The 23850-nt window shown below is 43.5% G+C and overlaps 1 protein-coding gene across 5 annotated transcripts in view; it reads right to left on the reverse strand.

The window, feature by feature from the left end:
* ASPRV1 (aspartic peptidase retroviral like 1) overlaps positions 1 to 23850 on the reverse strand; it is a 157513-nt gene that overhangs the window by 66281 nt on the left and 67382 nt on the right. Inside the window, exon 4 of one of the 5 annotated variants that reach the window (XR_014796533.1) lies at positions 12540 to 12605. The exons of the other annotated variants lie outside the window; for them this stretch is intronic. The gene's annotated coding sequence lies outside the window, so the exon portion shown is untranslated. Of the gene's footprint in view, positions 1 to 12539; positions 12606 to 23850 lie in introns of those variants that run through there. 5 annotated transcript variants of the gene reach the window in all.

The raw sequence follows: 23850 nt of genomic DNA on the forward strand, positions 1-23850 counted from the left end.
GGCAGAGGGGTTAGGGGCAATCAGGCAGGCAGGCAGAGGCAGTTAGGGACAATCAGGCAGGCAGGCAGATGAGTGGTTAGGAGTCAGCAGTCCCAGATTGCAAGATCAGGCCCACAGGGATCGGGCCTAACCCAGCAGTCGGACATCCCCCAAGGGGTCCCCGATTGGAGAGGGTGCAGGCTGAGTTGAGGGAATCCCCCCACCCCATGCATGAATTTCATGCATTGGGCCACTAGTTCAGCAATAAATAGGAATGAAGTAATGACATATGCTTCAACATGGATAAACTCTGAAAACTTTAAGTTAAAGATGCCAGACACAAAGGCCACTTATTGTATGATTCTATTCATATGAAATATCCAGAATGAACAAATACATAGAGACAGGAAGTAGATTAGTGGTTGCCAGCATCTTGGGGGTAAGGAGTGACTGTGAATGGTCCAGAGCTTCTTTTTGGGATGGTGAAAATGTTCTGGAATTAGACAGTGATGATAGTTGCACAAACTTGTTAATATATTAAAAATCACTGAATTGTACACTTTTTAGTTGTTATTGTTAATCCTCAGCCAATGATATTTTGTTCCATTTTTGAATGAGTGAAAGAGAAAAAAACTAGAGAGAAAAAATTGATGAGAAATACACATCGATTGGTTGCCTCTCGCTCGAGCTCAGACCTGGGCCGTGGATCAAACCTGCAAGCTAGGTGCGTTCCCTTGACTGGGAATAGAAACTGTGACCCTAATCAGTTAGCAAACCAGCCAGGACAAAATTATACACTTTAAAGGATGAATTTTGTGGTTTATGGATTATTATCTTAATTTTAAAGAAAGAGAAAGAAAAAAATCCCCTATTCAAATGCTGCATTTCACTTCTCATAATTTTCTTTTTCTTTCTTTTTAAAAAAATATATTGTATTGATTTTTTTTTTACAGAGAGGAACATCAATGAGAGAGAAACATCGATCAGCTACCTACTGCACACCCCCCACTGGGGATATGCCCACAACCAGTGTACATGCCCTTGACCAGAATCGAACCTGGGACCCTTCAGTCTGCAGGCTGACGCTCTATCCACTGAGCCATACCGGTTTCGGCTCTTTCTTCTTTCTTTCTTTCTTTCTTTCTTTCTTTCTTTCTTTCTTTCTTTCTTTCTTTGTTTTGTTTTGTTTTGTTTTGTTTTGTTTTGCTTTGCTTTGTTTGTTTTCTTTCTTGTAAATGATGCTCGGGCTAGTAGAACCCAGCTGTCCCCCATGCCAGGCCCACGTAGGTAGAGCACATGGCCATCTGTTTATGAGGTGGTCGGAATCCTGAGAAGGTGACTGTGATTGGAAATCTCTCCCCAATCAGTTCCGTCCTTCCTCACAATTCATTTGTTCCTTCCTTCTTCCCTTCTTTTCCTCTCTCCCTTCTTCCCTCCCATATTAGAGCTGCACTGCCTGGGGGCCCACAGTGAAGAGCTAATCTTTAGAGTTACCCTTTGAAATAGACACCCTGCCCCACTACATCTCCCCTTTAAAAATACAAGTTTCCTGGAATTTTACATTTACCACTTATGTGGGAATTAATTGATTGAGCCTGCTAACACAGAGCTGGCTGAAAGGGAAGGAGACACAGGAGGTAAGTTTTAATAAGAACAACAGGAAAGGAAAGACAGCTGTCAGAATGGGCGCTGGAACTGGGATAGCACTGACCCCTGCAGGTAAAAGGCCTGAGACCGTGGTCCTCCCGCCCAATGCTGCTCATACCGACAGAACAAAACTGTGTTCGGTAAAGCAGGTCAGAAACTTTATTCTTTGGCCAAGGAATGGAAAATGACAAGCTTATGCTCTAAAGATCTCTTCTGCCCAATTCTCTCTCTTTTTTTATTTTTTTAACCAAGTTAATATTCTTCTTCCCACAGCACTGCGCCACCTTCCCACTGCTCAGGACGATGGCTCACTGTGACACGTTCTGGCCTCTCTCTGGCAGACACCAACACCAGGTATTTTGGAAGTCAAACCTTGGGTTTGTTTCCTTGAGGACCAAAATCCAGTTTGACCTGGTAAACTTTCCCAGGTGGCTCTCCAGCACTCCATCAACTGGCCAACCTATCAGCCCTAGACTGGGCTGAAATGTGGAATTGGTAAGAAAGACCCGGTCTTCACCTTTAGGAAGTTTAAAATTCATATATCTATACACTCAACAAATACTTATGGTGCACTGAATTCACGTGCCAGGTTCAGAGATAAAAAGACACAGTGGGTGTCCTCTGAGAGCTAAAGCCCAGTCAGGGTGACGACAATTACGCAATTAGACCTGTGTCACAAGGCTGTGGGAGGGGAGGTGCAGGAAGTCAGCGGACACGGAACCCAGGCCTGGGCATGGCTCAGAGAGTAACATTAACCCAGGAGCCAAGGAGAAATAAAACCTATAAGTACAATTGTTTCTGCTCATAGGTCTCAGCATCGTACAATCATGATGGCGGGATTTTCATCAGGTTTGGAGGGGGAATGTGGGGTGGCTAAACTTAAAATGCAAACCTTATGGCAGGTGATAAGTGAAGTGTGGGAAGCCCCGGGGCACGTGGCAGAGAAGGAAGCAGTCATCCTACAGGACACCTGCAGAGACTGAGGCCCGGGGAGGCCTATCTGCAGGCCTGCCTGACTTGAATGGGACACAGAGGTCCTGTGTGCAGATACTTTCCCTGGGGAGCACAAACAGGGTGTCTAATATGAATCCCAAGCAAAAGATTCCGGCAGAAGGCTCTGCCCTAGCTGGGCTGCTTCCCACATGGGTAACTCCACATGTGTTTGGGATAATTAGAAGTAGGGTGAGAAGGCAGCAGTGGCACCCCCTCACACGCTAGGCAGAAACTAGTGTTCCAGGGACAGAATCTGCTTGCTAGAGGCTGTCCCCTGGGATAACTGAAGCCCTCCCCATCAGCAAGTCCTATGGGGACACCTAAAAGGTCCGTTAACGCAGGCCCCTATGTCCCCAGTCCAGCTGTGTTGAGGGAGGGAGCCATGTGGAACATCAGAAGCCCCTTCTGGGGGCCTCACTGCTGGTCTCCTGCTGACTGGGACCACTGATGGGGGCCTGACCATGTGTGCCTCTCACTGGGAGCCAGGAGAATGGGAGGCAACTGTGAGGTCACTCCGTGGGGAAGACTCTCACCCTGGCCCAGCTGGAGCTGAAGAAGAGCCCCGTCTGTGCAGCACCACAGCTCAGCTGCGTGACACCATTCTTCCCTCCCCTGCCAGCGCAGATGGCGCAGGGCTGGGCTTGGCAGGGAAGGGAAGGGCAGTTAGGAGGGTGAGGAAAGCCCTGCAGATGTTGTGGGCTCGCCTTTGTGCCTTAAGGAATGGGCTACCTTAGGTTAGGAAGAAAGGGAAAGGAGCAGGAATGGTGTTCCAGGATGAGGGAACAGCCTGAACGAAGGTGCAGAGGTGGGAACAGGCATCTGACTAGAAGTCCAGCCTAAGTGAAGAGAAGGCATCAGGAAAAGGAGGCCAGGAGAATAAGACACTCAAACCTTCCACCCCTACCCCGTCATCCTCCGGTTCCCCCCAGCCTTCCCTTACAGCACTGGAGGCAGCACATGCCAATGTTCTCATCCTCTGGGCATCACCTATTTCTTCTCCAAACAGCCATGCTCTGGAATCCATAGAAAACAGGGGGCCAGCCTTTCACGGCCTTCACGTTGTCCTTTCCTTCCTATTCCTCTGGGACTCATGGCTCTGAATGTACTTCTTCCTTTCATGGGAAAACAAAAACCACCCTCCACAACACACACACACACACACACACACACACACACACACACACACACTTGCTTAAAACTTTCCAACTGTCCTGGCCGGTGTGGCTCAGAGCTTAGAGCATCGGCTATTGCACCAAAGGGTCGTGGGTTCAATTCCCAGTCAAGGGCACGTATGTGGATTACAGGTCTGATTCCCAGCCCTAGTGGGAGTGCCCAAGAGAGGAAACCAATCGAAGTGTCTCTCTCACATCCATATTTCTCTTTCTTTCTCTCCCCATCTCTCCTTCCCTTCCACTTTCCCTAAAACAATCAATGGGGAAATGTCCTCAGGTGAGGATTTAAAAAAAACACCCAACTCTCCAACACTCCTCACTGCCTATGGCAGAAAACCTCAAATCCTTATTCTAGGCTCACCCCCACCCATTCCCCGGCCCCTCCACAGGCTGGCTCTGCCACTCCAGCCTTCCTCTTTGCAAGAAAGGTCCCCTGAGTACTGGCAGGCAGGGCTGGCTTTGTGAGGAAGGTCTTATGAGTAGACAGGGGTTTGAGGAGCAGCAGACCGGCCTGGAAGGGTAGGACTCTCAGAGCCTTCTGGCCCTCCCCCAGGGCTGGGGTGCTCAGATATTAGATCTCTGGCTCCATCTCCTCCTGAGGGCAGGGTTCTCAGCTGAGTCACCTCTGGTCTTGAACAGGGTGGGGTGTGGAAATGGCACCTGATTTTGGCCTTGGAAACCTTGGCTTCAAGTTCCAGCTCTGCTCTTTCGGAGACACTTAACATCCCAGCCTGTTTACTTAGCTGTAAAATGTGGATGACCTGACACCTCCCAAGATATGATGTGCATGACACCACCGGAGGACGCCCAGCACAGTGCCGGGCACAGAAAGGGTGTGCCCAGGAAGGTTTAGTGTTTGGGTCCTAAAGCTAAGGAATGTGGGTCCCAGCCTGCACCCTCAAACCTGCCCAGCTGGACTGGCCATTCTTAGCATTTTCTTGGGGTACAGAAGAGGCATCTTGTGCACAGACACCTCCACAGCAAACAGCCAGAGAGCATGGGACCAAGACAGCAGCCCTGAGATGCTTGAAAATGCTGAAGAGCCCAGACACGGTTACAGGAGCTGGTTTCCAAGGAAGGAGGTCCCAGGCCACCACCCACCCCCCAGGAACCTTCCCTAAGCCCCTTCTCCACATGTGACAGCTCTCTACTTTCCACACTGGACTGTGAGACTTCTGAAGGCAGGGATCCAACCTACTCTCCTCTACTGTCCCCGCACACAGAGCTCAGTAACTGTGCGATGAATCAGTGGTGGTGGAGGTGACAATGGCGGGGACAATCACAGCAGCTATCCGGTACATGACCCTTACCACAGGCATGGCACCATTTTAAGTGCCCTGCTTTAATTCTTCTAAACCTCATGAAAGCCCCAGCAGGTGTTTGCTACTGCCATGCTACTTACTATTTTTTAAATCTTTATTGTTGAAAGTATTACATATGTCCCCTCTTCCCTCCCCCATTGACCCCTTTTAGCCCACCCTCACCCCCTTCCCTAAGCCTTCACCACACTATTGTCTCTATCCATGGACTATGCATATATGCATATAAGTCCTTTGGGTTATGGATTCCCATCCACTCCCACCTTCCCTCTGAAATTCGACGGTCTGTTCCATGCTTATATGTCTTTGGATCTATTTTGTTCAACAGTTTATTTTGTGGCAGCTAATGATCCTTGTTTTTAATGAAGAGACTAGTAACTTGCCAAGGTCAGAAGCAAAGTGACAGAAGCAGGACTTAAACCCTTTTACTGCTGCTACAAAGTGCTGACTCCTTATGGGGCAAAGTGATGTCGAGTGAAGGGACTTCAGCATCCTCAGGCCACTTTCTTAGCAGGCTCTGCAATGCCCTCTGAAATGACCCAAGATTGTTCAAACCTTCCACTGACTGGGAAGACCCAGGGGAATCCAGGCCTGCTCTCAGGTGGCTCGCCCTGTGGAAATACATAATTGGCCCCTCCTTCACCCTCAGGCGGCTCTTCAGGTATCTGGACTCACCTCACCTCTCTGCCCCCAGCTGAAGGCTCCTGCCTCATCACCCACTTCTCTGTCTGCAGAGCCTCTCCCTCCTGGGGGCCTGCCCTCAATGTTTCCAACTTGGTTAGTCTCCAAGACCCTGTGCCCCCATAACCAATGGACGCAAAACTCTGGGGGGTGAGGGCATGTCCAAGAGTGAGGGGGAAGGGGTCAATGGTAAGATATGTACACATATAATACCTTGATTTAAAAAAAATTAAAGAAAAAGAAAAAAAGACCCAGTGCCCCACACTGGACATCCTTGTGGACTAAGAAGTGGGGAGTGGAGAAGGGCTGCACCCCCTCCTTTGTCCTGGGTCCACAGTCTGGTCTGAGGAAAACCAGTCTCCTAGGGTTCCTCCAAACCCATCTGTATGTACCTGGATGAGTAATTTTATTAAATCCAAATATAAAATGTTATATTTTCCCTTGTAAAATTCCCTCCCTTTTCCACCCTAACAAGACTCGTTTGAATCCTGATTTTGTCACCCCAAAGCCATTTCACTTGTCCCTCCCAAGGCTGTGTCATCTGTAGCCTAGAGCTTATTTATTTATTTTTTTAAACTGCTAAATAGGACAAGTTTCAGTTTCCTCATCAGTGTTTAAATCTAAGACTAGTAAAATAAATAAATAAATAAATAAATAAATAAATAAATAAATAAATAAAACTAAATAAATAAATCTAAAACTAGTAAATAGATGTGTCTCTGGTTAGACCTCTCCCCAGAAATGCTGATTCAGGGGTGCTAGTCAATCTGGATGGATGTGACAGGCATGGAATGTGAAAGGTGGACTCTGCCCCAGAAGGGTTGGGGGTTCCACTAACATATCCCCTACTTTTGGGAGCTTCATTTCACCCCATATGATCTGTGTTATTTTCTCCCATTTGAGGACTATTCTCAAGGGAGACAGAGTTGGAAACAAATGGGAATTGGGACTTTTCTTTCTCTCTGGCATTGACACTCCACGCCTTCCCCCAGCAGAGAGCCTGTCTTCACCCTGCTCATCCCCTTGCTCAGAACAGACTTTAATAACAAAGCAAACAAGCAGCCTCTCTGCTGGCTGGGCTTCATCTACAATCACTGCTCACTTCTGGACTTCAATCCTGTTGGACGTTCTAACATGAGTGGATTTCACACCAGGTAACATGTAAGCTCATCTGTCTTCTTCTTTTTACACTTTGACGCTTTTTACCTTTAACCCACTAAAATTATTTGTGACCCTATCATCATAATCTAACTTCCACTAGAATGCTTAAGGTTGGGTGGCTTTTTCTACCCCTCATATTACTTTATTCCTACTGAAGAAAAGAATTCCATTGGTCAGCTTCTTAGAACCACCAATTAACCAAGCCCTGCTCCATTTCTGGCCTTGGGGACATACCAAGGAATGGCTTTGCAAGCCTCTGAAGTTTTGACACAGACTTTTGATATTATGCCTTAGTTTAATATTGCTCTTCTCCCCATTAGGGAAAACAGTTTCATCATTGTGTAATCAAAACAGCATTTTCAAGTATCAGCAGAGGATGTGTAATGCACTATGCATGCATTCTGTATCAGTGATTTTCAACCGGGGTGCTGCAAGAATTTTTAAAACATACAATAACTGACTATTTACTCAGGGGCAATGACCTCTTTTCCTTTAGATTGGCAAATAAAAAAAGTGACAACAGCTAACACAATAGTCATCCAGTGTGAATGAATCAAAATTATACCTTTTTCTTGTAGGATCGGCAAAAAATAAAACATTTTTTGGTGTGCTGCATAATTTTAGTAATTAGTTCATATGTGCCATGAGATGAAAAAGGTTGAAAATTGCTGTACTATATAATAATCTATTAAGACAGAAACCTCCTAATGGTGTGACACATCTCCAACCCTGCTGCCTTCTTTTTCATGTAATAACCCCCTAGCTGAGGACCGTGGGGGAATGAACTCAGTCTTCACACTTGAAGATAAATATTGACTGTGGGTCACTTCCTTTCCTCATAGGTCTCAAAGTTTTCCACATCTTCTGATGGAGGAGCTTAATCCTTACCCATCAGTATCCTCAGGTGGGGCATTCAGTCAGGGGCACAGTCCTACCCCTCAAGCTGTCACACATACTCAGCATCTGGTGGATGGCTTCTCAGGGCCTTGAGATCATCCAGTTACTCTTTGGTAAGAATTTCACTGTCTCTTCCAGAAACATTTGCTCTTAGGACTAGAGGTGTAATCGGACTAATGGAAGGTGTTGCCTTCCTGAGGGAAGGTGAACCTGGGATGGATTATTCATTTGCTCCCTCTAAAATGAGCCACCCACTGGCTGTCCTGCTTCCATTCACAGCCACCTCCAGCCCAGAGGCTCTTAACTATTAATAAGCAACAGAATGACCTGGAGAGGAGTTTAAAATCCAGATTCTGACTCAGTACATCTGGCCAGGTTGAGCTTGTGTATTTTGCTAAAGTGCCCCAGGTGATTCTGATGCATACCCTTCATTAAGAACCACTGCCGCCGCCTCCTCTCGATTAGTAACAACAAAAACAACAATTAAAAATTTTTGTGCACTTACATGTACTGCCTCATGTAATCTTCATGACAACCCTGTGAGGTAGGAGCTATCATCTATCTACACCCATTTTACAGTTGTTAAAACTGAGGCACAAAAATCCCATGGCTAGCAAAGGGGAGAATTGGAACATGACCCACTACTCCTAACCATTTTGCTCCCCACACTATTGTACAAACTTGACATTTGGCTCACTCTTTAACACCCTTTAAAAATAATCCTAGAAAAATACGGCATCCGGGGGCATACTCATGATTTCCCTCTCCACCCAACCTCCCACCAACAACTTAACTGGAAAAAAAATACCTGGATCAGGGTGATTGTTATATAGGGTACACATATGGAAAAATTCACTGAGATAGGTGATTGGGATCTGTGAGTTTACTATATGTTTTCTACTACTCAATAAAAAACGATCCTGAAAACATCACTTGAATAAGAAAGAATGTAACAAATGTGAAATAGGGAAAACATGCATGCACAAAATCAACCAGGAAAAAAGCTATCATGATGCTGGCAATTATTAAGAATTCTTTCTGGAATAACACATTTAAGAACAGATTAGGAAAAGATCCCCAGATCTAACCCATAGGAAATCCTTAGAGGAGAACAGGCTTAGAGAAAACACTGGGCGAAGGCAGGGACCTTGCAAGATGGACAGGAAAATCCAGTAAAGCCTGGCTTGGCTACAGGGAGGCTATGGCTGGATGCTGTGGTGGCCATAGCAGTATGAACACAGGGGCCCTGGGGGTCCACAGGACTAGCTGGGCCAGAGTCTGGGGGCTGCCCCAAGTGGAGATCAATGGCAGTGAGGGGCTTCTTCCTAAACAGTCTGTATCAAGAGGAAAGTCCATCTCCACCAAATACAGCCTCTGAAATGTTTGTACTTATGGTTTTAAAAGCCCAACTGGGGCCAACTGTTTCCAGCTCCCACCGTGCAGTCCAAGGGAGCAGGACTTGGCATAATGGTTCTGAAGTCTATCCTAAAAGAGCAAAGAAAATGCTGAGAGAAGAAGAAAGAAAGAAAAAAGCACAATGAAATATACACCTTACCCAAGCACCTATCGAGAAATATTTGAAGAAAATGTCATCAAAACAGATGAAACAAACAATTCACTGGAACAGACCACAGAGATCGAAAGCAGACCCAGATATACATGGAAGCGAATTGTAAAATACAGGTAATATTTCAGATCAGGAGGGCAAAGATAGATATTTTAATCATAGATGACTTCAGAAAAAATAAGTTTAATCCTTAACTGTCACAATTAACCAAAATCCCACAAATTCTGTCTAGATTAGAATTTAAATGTAAAACAACAAAAAACAAAAACATTAAAGTACTATGAGAGAATTTATGTGAATATATAATTCTGTAGCAGAAAAAGCCTTTCTGAGCTGACACAAGACAAAAATCAGGCCAGGCTGAGAGATCCAAATACCAAGTTCTCTCTAGCAGGAGCCTCCGTCAACAATCCCAAAGGGAATTATAACAATCTCTGCCCACTACCCCACTTCCTATATTCCTGATTCTGGCTCACCCTCCACCTGCTCACTCAGTCGTCTAGGTCAGCATCCTGTGAGTCACCCCAGACTCCCACTCCTTCTTCACTTCCCCTCCCAACTCACTTCTTGATCACCTCCCCACTCTGGCTAGAATCTGCCCAGCTGGATCCTTTCCAGCCTGGCCCTGACTGCAAGTCTTGTCCTGCCACCCCTGTGCCAGCGCAGGGGCCGCATGGGCCTCCCTGCTTCCAGTCACAGCCACCTGCAGCTCAATGGTTTGGACAGTCTGTACAGAGTACCTTGACTACATGGACATCTTAGATTTATGAGTGCTTAAATAATAAACAAAAACTAAATGGCAAATGACAATCCAGGACAAAGTATTTGTAATATAAGAAATACAGCCCTACCCAGTTTGGCTCAGTGGATAGTGTGTCAGCCTGCAGACCAAAGGGTCCCAGATTTGATTCTGGTCAAGGGCATATACCTTGGTTGCAGGCTCCTCCCCAGCATAGCCCCTGGTTGGGGCTCATGCAGGAGGCAACCAATCAATGTGTTTCTCTCACATCAATGTTTCTCTCTGGTCTTTCCCTCTCTCTTATACTCTTCCCCCCAAAATAAAATCAATTAAAAAAATCCTCAGGTGAGGATTAACAATCAATCAATTAATCAATCAATCACAGAAAGTAAAAAATAGACAGCCCGGCCAGTTTTCTGTGTTTAGAGTATCAGCCCTCGGCCTGAAGGATCATGAGATTGACTCCAGGTCAAGGGCACATACCTTGGTTGCAGGTTCAAGCCCAGCCCTGGTCGTATCACTTGTGGGAGGCAACCTGTAGATGTGTCTCTTTCATATTGATGTTTCTCTCTCAGTCTCTCTCTTTCTCCCTTCCTCCCTCCCTTCCCCGCCCCCCTCTCTAAAGATCAATGGAAAAAATACCCTTAGGTAAGGATTAAAAAAAAAAAAGAAGACAAAGAGTCAATACCATGAATATATATCAAGTACTCTTATAATCAATAAGACAAAAAGAATAAACCATACTAAATAATCATAAAATACTACACAAATGAAATGAAAAATAAAGGAATATACTTTCTTTTTTTTTTTTTAATTGATTTCAGGGAGGGAAAGAGAGATAGAAACATCAATGGTAAGAAAGAATCATTGATTGGCTGCATCCTGCACACCCCACACTGAGGATCGAGCCTGAAACCCGGGCATGTGCCCTGACCAGGAATCAAACCGTGACCTTCTGGTTTATAAGTTGACACTCAACCAATGAGCCATGCTGGCTAGGCAGGAATATACTTTCTGATAGAAAAAGAGATAAAGCACATAAACAATTTGTCAAAAGAGAATCACCAATGACTAGCCAGTAAAAAAAAAGTGTGTGTGTGTGTGTGTGTGTGTGTTTGTATACACACACACACACACACACACACACACACACACACACAAAAGGCTAAGTGACTGACCATCTGGTACATATGACACGCACTGGCAATCTAAAAATAAACATTGACTTGCACATGCACGATACATATAAAGCTCTTGCGGCACCAATCGCAGGCGTGTGTTTTGATCTGTCATTGTCAATCATGAATTTGGTTGTTTTTGATGACATTCTGAAGCTGAAAGTGGTGGCATTGACAGAATATGTCTGACGACCAACTATTAGCACAACTGTCATCGTCTGACATTAGCCTCCCATTTAAGTTAATTCGAAGGCAGTTTCCCATGATGCCAGCATTGGCATTGACCATTAATAAATCACAAGGACAAACTCCAGACAGAGGAGGAATATTCCCACCTCCACCTGCTTTCAGACACGGTCAGTTATATAGTGCTTTCTCTTGATTTGAAGAGCATGTGACATTAAAGTTAAAGTTGTAAATCCTTTGCCAAAACAGGTTTGGCTCAGTAGATAGAGCATCAGCCTGCAGACTGAAGGGTCCGGGGTTCGATTCCGGTCAAGGGCATGTACCTTGGTTGCGGGCACATCCCCAGTGGAGGGTATGCAGGAGGCAGCTGATCGATGTTTATCTCCCATTGATATTTCTAGCTCTCTATCCCTCTCCCTTCCTCTCTGTAAAAAATCAATAAAATATATATATATTTAAAAAAATAAATAAATAAAGTTGTAAATACTTCATCACAAGGCAAATTAGTCAAGCACTCTGAAAGTTTTTTTACTCTTAATGTGGTATACAGGGAGATATTAGAATAAGTTTAATCAATTTATCTGTCATTGTTTTTATCAATGTTGTCTTCATATCATGTTTTTGTTATTGTTATACCATGTTGTTGTTTATTTATTAATCAAATTATATATTATTTTCATATATATTTTACTAATTTTCTTTCATCTCTGAAACTTCTAGTATAGAGAAAAGGGGAATAGTGATATTAAAATATTTCTTCTAATTAATTTCCTTTCAATGTGCACAAATCCATACACCAGGCCACTAGTGTAATAATAATAAAAAAGAAAAACAAAATGAAACAGCACAATGAAACACTATTTTTGCTTATCAAATTTCCAATTTAAAAAAATACCTAGAGCCAAGACTGGTTTGGCTCAGTGGATAGAGCATTGGCCTGGGGACTGAAAGTTTCCGGGTTCGATTCCGGTCAAGGGCACGTACCTTGGTTGCGGGCACGTCCCCAGTGGGGGGGGTGCAAAAAGCAGCTGATCAATGATTCTCTCTCATCGGTGTTTCTGGCTCTCTGTCCCCCTGTCTTCCTCTCTGTAAAAGAATCAATAAAATATTTTTTTTTTTAAAAGAAGACTAAAAAAAAAAAAAATACCTAGAGTTGGGAAGGATGTAGTGAAAGAGATACTCTCGTAGGACAGGTGGTAGGAGCCTAAGTTGATGTATCCTTTCTGGAAGGCAAATGGTCAATACATATCCAAGTAGTTCAAAGTGTACATATACTTTGATCTAGTAATCCTACTTGAAGACTTTGTCCTAGGGATAAAAGTACAGATGTGGGGGAAAAGGGATGTGCACAGAGTATGATATAGTAGTATATAGGCCACAACTGTTAGTAACCTATAGGGGCAATAACAAGGGATTAGTTATAGTAAGTATACATAAAATACAAAAGATCCTAAGAAATTTATTTATTGCTAAGTATAAAAATGTAAGTCACATGAATCCACTTATGTAACAAAATATGTATATGTGTATATATTCATATGTATGCATGGGGGGAAATGTCTTAAAGGAGATAACCAAAATAATAACAATATGTATTTGACAATAGTATGATTTTAATTTTTTTCTTTGTTCTTCTTTGTGTTTCTTACTTCTTTTACAACATGGAGGTGTGATGTAGAACCCCCACCACCACCATCCATCCACCTGGTGGAGAATCCCTGTCCAGAACTCCTATTTGCTCTGAGCATCAAAATCCCTTATATATGACATATATGATATTTCATGTGCTGCTCTTTAACTTTTTAAACTTAACCTTCTCTCCTCAATTCTCTAGACTGTGTGTATGGCCTGTGTCTCACATTTATTTTGTGTTCCTCTCAGTGCCTAGTACATAGCAAGATCTCAACAAATGGCCCAAGAAAGAACGTGTCACTTCTGTGCCCGAACCGGAGGGCTGCCAGAACATGGGTTGATTGGCTCCACAGGTGTGGCAACCAAGCTCAGTTCCAGGTCAGGTTTGAAACTGTGTTTGTGGGCCACCTGTCAATCTGGTCCTGTGCTAATTACTATTGAGTGATGGACTGTTTAAAGCACAGGTTATTGCACCTACAACCAGAGGCAAAGCCAATCCTATGGCATCCTATAATTAATGAGCCAGTAAGTTATTTCCTCTGGGGTGAAGTTGGCTTTGATCCAACAGATCCCTTCCCACTTCTTTTACCACCCTCACCCCATTTACAACTTCCCATCTTGACTGTTGGAGACCTCCTTTAGAGATGCACTCCCCTCATCCAAACTGTGGGCAGACAACCTGTGTCTCTGGTCCCAAGCTTGACTCACCAGCTCCTCCTTGTCCTCCTGGATGATAAATTTTGCTTTCATGTCCAAGCAAAACTAACTACTCAAAAGCATCTCAGTCTGAAGGCCCGAGACTGAAAGGACTCTGAGAAACCACTGTAGGAGTGACAGAACTTTTCATGCAAATTCAACAAGTAAATTGTCATGGTTGTCCATAATCTCTGCAATCAGTGTTTACTTCAATTAAGCCCTTCGGAGAAAAAAAATACAAAAGGTATCAGAAATGGTGTCAGAATCAGGGCAAGAAAATCAATCACTTTTCTCTCTCTCCTTGTATAGACATAAACAATCCCTGGTGCTTCCAAGGTTCTAGAAGAAGCAGAGAGAGGGGAGAAGTCCTGGAGCACTCACCATGGGCACATGTGAGAGGTTAAATGGAAGTCAAGCCTAGAGTGCCACCTCAGGAACCCGGGACTAGGTACTTTAAGTTCCAAGCCTCAGCTTCCCCATCTGTAAATGGGATAATAATAGTGGAACCTGCCTTAAAAACTAGTGAGGATTACATGAGTTACGCAGGGGTCTTCAAACTACGGCCCGCGGGCCACATGCAGCCCCCAGGGGAGTCTGATCCTGCCCGCCAGGTTTTTTGGGCAGTGAGCGCAGCCAAGGTGTTACAGTAGGGATTAGTAGTTCATATAGTCCGGCCCTCCAGCTCTCTGAGGGACCGTGATCTGGCCCCCACTTTAAAAAGTTTGAGGACCCCTGGAAAGCACTCCAAACAGTGGCAAACTGTAGGTGATCAAGACATAAGTGTTTGCCGCTGTTAACAAAAACAGAGGGAGTCACAGTGGCAGCCACTTGCCAGGCAGTCTGCCCACTGTAGCCCAGGGTTTCTCAATCTCAGCACTACTGACATTTTGGGCTGGATAACTCTGCTGTGAGCAGCTGTCCTGTACAATAAGGATGCTTAGCAGTATCCCTGGCTTCTCTTTACCCATTAGATGCCAGGAGCAAACCTCCCTTACCCCCATGAAGTTGTGACAACCAAAAATATCTCAAAGCACTGCTAAATGTCCCCAGCTGATGTGGGGGAAGAGGGACAAAACTGCCTCCATTTCAGAACCACTGACAAAGTCCTATGGAGAAGCCATGTCCCACACTCTGACCGCCCACCTCCAGGTCTGGTGTGAATCTGGGCCTGGAAGTCCCACACGGGGCCCCTTGTGGTTAGATGTAGGAGCTGCAGATATGGGAGTAAAGAGCAGACAATTCTGTTTCTCCAGGTGGCTGCCATTTTCTCTTCTTGCAGATGGAATAGAAAACCGGGGCTGAAGCAGCCCTCTAGTTGGGAGGTACCCTCACCTTGAGAGGCCAAGTGAGTACAGCGAGAAAAGGAGGCTAGAGCGGAATTCCCCAGGAGCCTGTGGCCTTAGTTAGAGGACATGACTGCAGGGATCCCAGCCCAGCCCAGAGGGGAGAAGGCCAGACTGAATTCAGAGATGAGATGAAGCCCTGGCCATGGCAGAGAACAGGCGCTCACTAGTGAGGCCTCTGGACACAGGAACAGCAGCCCCTCCCTTCTCAGGAAACAAGTGGGCTCTGCCCTAGATTCTAGAAAGAAGCATATTGCTCTTCTCATGAAAGAATCTTCTGACCATTTCCCATTAAACTTTAACACACACTTATTTTGACACAGCAAGTACAGTGCTACAAATGTACTCTAGATACAATAGCACATGTTCACCGGGTGGTATACTAGAGTGCAGGATTGAGACCTGACTGCCTGGTTCAAATCCCAGATCTACCACCTCTCAGATATGTGATTGTGGGAGTTACTGACCTCTTTCTGACTTAATTCCTTCATTTATGAAGCAGAGGCAATAATAGGATCTATTTTATTGTGCTGTTACACAGGTTATGTGACTGACTATATGCAAAGGAAGATGTCTGTGGTTAATAAGTGCTAGCTATTATTATGTTCATTGTGCCCTTAATTGATAATAGCTTAATTGATCTTATGCCAATCATCTAGTTAAATACACGTGACACATCTATTCTATGGAATACTGAGCATCACAGAAAGAAATGAAGTAGAACTATATCTACTTTAAATAATGCAATTTATTTAATAATAAGGTCAAATTGTTAAAGAAGCAAATAAGTTGCAGATAAGTATATATAGTTGGAGAGTATTTGTATATAAAAAGAGCTATGTAGAATGGATACATGTCTTTATCTGCATAAAAAATTTCTACAACTCTCAAGAAGCTATTAACATCTAGAAAGTGGGAAAAGACTGAGAACTTTTGCCTTCTTCTTTAGTACTATTAGAATTTCCTACTATGAGCATGTATTTTTAAGAAACATAAGAATAACATGAATCTGTATCTACAGCTGGGGGAATTTTTTAAATATATCATGAATTGAAAAAATATGTACATCATGAATTGTTTTCCAAAATGGGGCAAGCATGAATAGAACAGGGCACAGATCACAAATTTAGGTATGCAAGAAACTAAATGTTAGGTTCTAGAAGTCAACTCAATGTTTACGTTAAGCTTCCATCCTGCCAAGAGGAAACTTAATTCCAGGTGTGTACAAGTCTTCCAGAACACTGAGAGGTGCCAGGCATGGGACAGAGGAAGTAGCTGTAAAGTTGGTTGAAGCCAGGTCTAGTAGCCTCTGCTGCTTTGTGTCACATGTGGGCAGCCAGGAATCTTGAACCAGATTCACCTGTCTCTCCACAGCTTACTCAACCACGTGGCCAGCATTCCCTGGGATCTTACTCCTGCCTGCCCAGGTCAGCTGATAAAAGTCAGGGTAGAGACCACAGATCTTTCTCCCCTGTCTTTCCTGCCCTAGACAGTCTGGGTAAGGAGGGCTTCAAAGGGTTGGGGGTCTTTCCACTCCAGGTGAACTCCTTCTTCTATCTTTTTTCTAGTCAAGACATCCAGTCTGTGCAAGAGAATCCTTTCTCTTTGATGAGCTACTCCTCGAATCCCAAAGTTTCCCTTAAGTGAATAAGTTTTGGGCACACAGAGCCAGAGACACCTGAAAGTGGATTCCCATTTTCTAATCTGGGGAGCTAGCTCAGGAGGAAATGAGTTCCATAATCCTGAGAATGGAAAAGGGGGAAATCTAGAGAGGGGGTGGAAATTAATTTCTCAAATATTATGCCTGCCACACATATGTATATAAATGCAGAGCAAAAGTCTGGATTAACTTCTACCAAATATTTAACAATGCCTACCAGCAGGGTAAGCTTTAGGATAGGGGGATGGATGTAAGGGGATTTTTAACTGCTTGGATTTTTAAATGTTGAAGCTGTAATCAACATTGTTTATATAATCTATTTTTTAAAATAAAAATCCATATATCTTTTGCCTCCAGGCTAGAGATGAAGGCTGATGCAGGTCACACCTCTCTGGTCCTCTAGTGGGAAGGACCTTGGGAAGTATATTTGCATGAGGGGCTGTTAAAAAAGAACGCTTTCTAAGAGAAGGAAACTGGTACCATGAACTAACCCAGAGACAAAGCTTTGCTCAGTGGAAAGGAGATAATTCTGAGTTAGAGTGGTATTTATGATTTAGACATATATGTGGGGCCATACCCTATAGCTGTATGAGGCAATGAGGATATCATTAGCCTTGCTCTTACAGTGAAACGGCTGACCTCATGCCCACAGGAGAGTCAGTGGCTCCCAGTAGGGGCGGTGCCTGACGGGTGTGGCAATGTCCAGCAGCACTGATATTTCCATGGGGTGTGGCAGGGGCAAAGGGAGGTTGCAAGCCGAGAAGGGAAAAGATAGCTGGGGGCTTGGGGGTGGTAACTCTGTAGTCTATCCACAGCACAAGGGAGGACGTCCAAAATGCTCGCGGGGTGCGGGTGTGGGAACTAGGCAGCACCTTCACTGGCAAGTAGAAGCCAAAATCAGAGGCACATGTGAATGAGCTCTAATGATGTGAGAGTGCACAGGAGTCCGGGTGTATGCACAGGTGGGGAGTACAGGAGAGGGAGCCACAAAGTCTACATGGGAGGGTCAGGGAAGGTCTCCTGAGTCAGCTGCCTGGTAATCCAGTGGGTGGGAAGGGTGGAGGAGATGAGGAACCGTGTATACAAAGGCCTGGAGCTGTGACGGAGTGCGCGGGGTTTGGGGAAACTGAAAGCAGCTCAGGCTGAATACAGGGGAATGGTAGATGAGGCCACCATGGTAGTATTCCATGGTATGGACTTGGACTTCATCCTACAGGCAGTGGTGAAGCCCAGAAAAGGGTTTTAAGCAGGGAAATGAGATAATCAACTTACCAGGAGAGCTTTTCACATACTCCCACCACTCCCAGCTAACTCCTACCCAGTTTCAGGGTGTTGCTTCTTCCATGAAGTGTTCCCTGACCACCCCTCAGGCTCAGCTACTCTTAGCTAGGGGTTTTCAAACACTCCTATCACACTGTCTTGATTACCTGTGGCCTGTACTTTTTCTCTCCCTTTGTATACTGTGAGTGTTGGAGGCCAGGGACTTTGTTCTATGTTATATCTCCAGCAGCCTGTACGGTGTCTGACATGATAAGCTCTCAATATGTATTTTTTTAGTGTATTTTTATTTATTTCAGAGAGGGAGAGGTAGAAACACCAATGATGAGAGAGGATCATCGAGCAGCTGCCTCCCACATGCCCCACACTGGGGACAGAACCCACAACTCAGGCATGTGTCTGACCAAGAATCGAACCATGACTTCCTGGTTCATAGATCGACGCTCAACCACTGAGCTATGCCTGCTGGGCCAATATGTATTTACTTAGAGGGGTGGGAAAACAACTGTGAGAAGATAATTCTTGTAGTTTCTAGCCTGAGCCACAGAGTATAGGATGGAAAGGGGAAAGGGACCAAGGAGGAGCCTCTTGTAATAGTTTGGGTAAGAAATGATGAGGGCCTGATCTGAGGTAGTGGTATGGAGCTGGACTGCAAGGAAAGATTGGGAAAATATTTAGAAGGCAAAAATGATAGGCCTAGGTGGTTAGATGAGTGAAGGGACAGAGGGTTCCTGGGCTTTTGACATAAGCAGTTGGGTGGATGATGGATTAACCACAACTGGCTAGTCTGGAGGAGGAGGCAATGTATGGGGGAAGATGATTAAATCAGTTCAGACATAGAGGAAGGGCACACAAGTGGAGAAGTGTGAGGGGCAGGTAAAATCATAGAATTGGATCAGATACCTGGGACAGATATCTAATCTGAAAATGAAGATTTGGGAGCTGTCATCCTGTAGGGCAGTGTTTCCCAAACTTCTCTCATGATGAGAATCACCTGGTGGAGTTGTTAAAATACAGATTCCTGAATCCCAACTAAGAAGTGCTAAACTAGAATTTTGGGGAACATATAGGTAAAATTGTATACTTAACTAGTGCTCTAAGTTAAGCTCCTTTCCCTTCATAGCTCAACATATAGGTAAAATTGTATACTTAACCAGTGCTCTAAGTTAAGCACTAGTTAAGTATACAATTTTACCTGTATGTTCCCAAAAATTCTAGTTTAGCACTTTTTTTTTTTTTTTTACACCAAGAAACTTACATGGTTACTCTTCCTAGTTTAGCACTTCTTAGTTGGGATTCAGGAATCTGTATTTTAACAACTCTACCAGGTGATTCTCATCATGAGAGGAGTTTGGGAAACACTGCTGTAGGGATGGCTAAAGACCAAGGAAGGGATAAGATTACCAAAGGAGTAAAGGAAGAGGTGAAACAAGGAGGACGCCCACCTGTAGGAGGTGGGCTGGGAGGAGCTATGAAGGGAAAGGAGACTAAGAGAGGGAGGGAAAAAAGAGAATACTACAGCTGTTCGGGGAGAAGTAGCTTCAAGGAGTAGCAAACATGGTTCTATACTGTAGACAAACTAAGAGCCCATCCAGGCTCTCCTTAAACTTGAGGAAACTAAGGCCCAGAGAGGTTGACTGAGGTGTTCAAGGCCACAAGCTATTATTTACCCGTGGTCACAGTGATTGGTATGAGTTATGATTGCTGGACTCCTGGGGGTCCCCAAGACCTTTCCTGTGTGTCCAAGAGATGAAGAACATTTTTATAATGACACCATGATATTTTTTTTTTGCAGTATTCACTGTGTTGACATTTACACTGATAAATGCAGAAGCAACAGTGAGTAAAACTGCTGGTGCCTTAACACAAATCAACAAAGTCACATTATTCACCTCCTATGCACTTAGGGCTTAACAAAAAGTTCAGCTTCATATCAGAATATCTATGATGGAGTAATAATTATTAATTAAAGTATTACCCTTGAGTATAGATCTTATTAACATCTATATACATAAAGCACTTCTGCTGCATACTTAAGTAATGGACACATTTATATGATTGACTGCACTGAGAATTGAACTACCTGGTTTTATTGTGGAACATCATTTTTATTAGAAAGAACAACTGACAAACTGACTATTCAGAGTTAGGTATTTGGAAGACATTTTCTTGAAAATGAAAGATGTTTCACATCAAGCAAAACAACTGATAGTAATTTTTGCCAATGATAAAATTTGAGTTATCAAGTGAAAACTAGAATTTTAGAAAACTTGTATCGCCAACTGATGTGGCTCAGTGATTGAACACCGACCTATGAACCAGAAAGTCACGTTTAATTCCTGGTCAAGGCACATGCCCAGATTGCTTGATCCCCAGTAGGTATACAGGAGGCAGCTGATCAGTGATATTCTCTCATCATTGATGTTTCTATCTCTCTCCCTCTCCCTTCTATGAAATCAATAAAAAATAAATAAATTTATAAAATATATATATATATTAAAAAAAAGAAAAAGAGCCAGGACCGGTTTGGCTCAATGGATAGAGCATCGGCTTGGGGACTGAAGGGCCCCGGGTTCGATTCCAGTCAAGGGCATGTACCTTGGTTGCGGGCATATCCCCAGTAAGGGGTGTGCAAGAGGCAGCTGATCAATGACTCTCTCTCATTGATGTTTCTAATTCTCTATCTCTCTCCCTTTCTCTCTATACAAAAATCAATAAAATATATTTTTAAAAAAGAAAAGAAAAAGAAAACATCCATATCAGAAGCTTGACAGCTTCCCAATACCTAAAGACTTTGCTGATTAAATCAGTGGTGATATTAAAAAATCTGAAATATGAAAACATAATATCAACGAATGGAAAGAACTTAATAAACAGGAAAAAGAAACCCACACTCAGGGCCAAAAAACAAACAAATACTGATATTGTGGAATGAAACGTGTCCACTTTGAAAGATCCGAGTAACTCACTGAGTCATTGTTTTCCAAATAACCAATGCATGATGTTATAAAATAAGACATGAATAAAAGACCTACTCAAGGTATAAGACAGACCAAGAGAGTTTAATATAGCTGAGTATGAGGAGTTCATTGATGTGGCTTCAGATTCCACACTGCAAACTTAATCTTTCAGAAACTGGCTTTGTCCAATTTTGGTGGCATATCAAACATAGCTACAATGATCTAAAAAGGCTATTAAAATTCTCCTACTTTTTCCAACCACAAATCTGTATGAAGCTGGATTTTGTTCCTCTACTCCAACCAAAGAAACATATTGCAATAGACTGAATACAGAAGCCGCTATGAGAATCCAACTATCTTCTCTTAAGCTAGTCATTAAAATGATTTGCAAAAATGGTAAAACAATATGATTCTTCTTTTTTATTTTTAGAAAACATATTTTTATAAAAATTACATTAACATGTAAAGGATTTATTTCTTGCTTATTTTTAAATAATAAATACTTTTAAAACCTCCATTTCTTTTATTTCCATATTTGTAATATCTATAGCTACAGACCACATAAATAAACTTAGCTGAAGAAGAGATAAGACAGCAGGCACAGTGAACTAAAGAGAGAATAACACTCTTCCCTTCAAAATAATGTTACTAATATAAGGGCCAAGGCCCAGTAAGTGGTTCTACCAGGCAAGGCTGGTTTCACCCACAATCCCCTCTACTGCCACCTGTGGGAGAAGAAAGACTGGGGGAGAGGACTCAATGGGCATTCAGGTTTTGTCTTCTTCACATTCCGTATCTAATTTGACACAACAGCCAATGAAGTAAGGCAGGTGGAGCTATTTTATATCAGTCACGAATTACTGGGGAGGAAACAGGTTTGTGCCTTGCCTAATACCAGTAAATACAAATCAGATTGGAATCAGCAGCCTGGGGTTTTAATCCAGGGTCCCCACCACTGGATGCTCAGCTAAAATGCCTCTGTTCCGGGAGCAAGCCTAGAGGTCCACCATTAAAGATGCATTGTTTTGTTAGCAAGTAAGGTCTTTTCTTATGTTTATAAGCCACATCAATTTCACTTTTAAATGCTTTGTCCATCCTTTTGGGTATCTGGTCTTTTCATAATAGTTTGTACGACAAAGTGACCCTTAATAGTACTTTCCAGTTACAAAACTAGTTTTAAAATAATTAAAAGTTAATGAAATAGAATACAAAGAAACAATAGAGATGAATACACAAAAGCTGGTTATTCAAAAGGAAAATTGACTTGTAACGAAAGTAATCATGAAAAAAGACATGAAGCATTAAATAAGCGATATTGGGCATGAAAGAGGGAATAAAAGTAAAATACAGTAGAGATATAAAAATAAAAGACTATGACATTTTACGCTAAGAATTTTTTGAACTTTTCTTACATTTTAAAATTTTTTAGAAAAATTCAAAATTATTAAAAACTGACTAGAGAAAAAGTAATAGTTTTAGTAATACTTAGAGTGATAACAGAAGTAATATTCTGGAGTGTTCTCTTAAAGTGCAAACTGCTCAGGGAAGTAAGTGCTAGTGAGTTTGTTCCTCATTTGCCTTTTGGGTCTTTGGAGCATGGGCCTGTCTGGCTGGAAGGAAAGATGATGCTGAGAGTACAGAGAGCCTGGCATTGCCCTTTGTTCAGAACCCTAGTGGCTATGAGTCAGATTACACACAGGCTGTATCAGGCTGCCAAGACAACCCCTACTTGCTTCCCTAAGATTTGGCCTCAAACCTGAGGTTCTACCTGGCCTGTGAGTCCCAAATGGGAACAGAACCCCGCCCCCCCCCCCCCCCCCCCCGTCAGTCTGGCTCTGCCCAGCCTCAAGGCTCAGCCTACAATCCCCTCCTCCCCTCCCTCTTTTCCTTCCCTCTCTGCCTCACTCCTCCCTAACTCCTTCCTCCTTTTCTTCCCTCTCCCTGCCTCCTCTCCTCCATCTTCTGTTGGAAGACAAAGAGTAGGTCCAGGTTTGGTCAGAGTCATATCAGGTGCCATATTCTCTCTCCTCACATCCCACCCTCTCTGCATTCCCACTGCCTAGTACCTTAGCCAGGGAGTTTGGTTTACAACAAACAGGTGGAGTCTTAAGGCCTAACCATTCGGCCTATCGTGGCCCAATCTCCAAACTCATTTCTGAGTCTGCTGTCAAAAGGGTCAGAGGGATCTGGTGGTGTGTGCAGTAAAGGGAGATAGTTGTCTAGCTCTGTGCCCTGGTACTGGAGTTCATGCAAGAGATCTATCATTTATACCTTGCATTGTCTGTGGTGCAAATAATGTTCCACATATATAAGCACTAATATGTCTCAAATTTGCCAATGCAGTTCAATGAATAAAAATTAAACCTATTTAAATGTGTTATCCTGTCCATACCAGCTTGTGACCACTAGTATTATCTTAAGCAATAGACACTAGAAGCACCATCACTGGAAGATATGTGTGTACGCGCGTGGGTTAGTGTGTGTGTGTGGAGGTTAAAAATCTGTAATTATTTTTAATGATAGAGTGATCTTCAGGAAAAGGATGGGGATGACCAATGTACCCAACATTGCTGTGGTCAAAGTTGTGATGTCTCCTTATGGTCATATCCTTTGGGGGGAGAGGGGGGGGCAGGTAAGAGTGGGAAGGAAGCCCCAAGGGAGCAGAGCTTATATAGAAATAGTTCCTTTGTGGACCTTGATGCTAATGACTGTAGCCCTAGCAGCCACTAAGATGGGTACTTCTGTAGACTCTACCTTGCCCA

The sequence above is a fragment of the Pipistrellus hanaki genome (assembly GCF_964339955.1).
Source record: "Pipistrellus hanaki genome assembly, chromosome: 12".
Taxonomy (NCBI): Eukaryota; Metazoa; Chordata; class Mammalia; order Chiroptera; family Vespertilionidae; genus Pipistrellus; species Pipistrellus hanaki.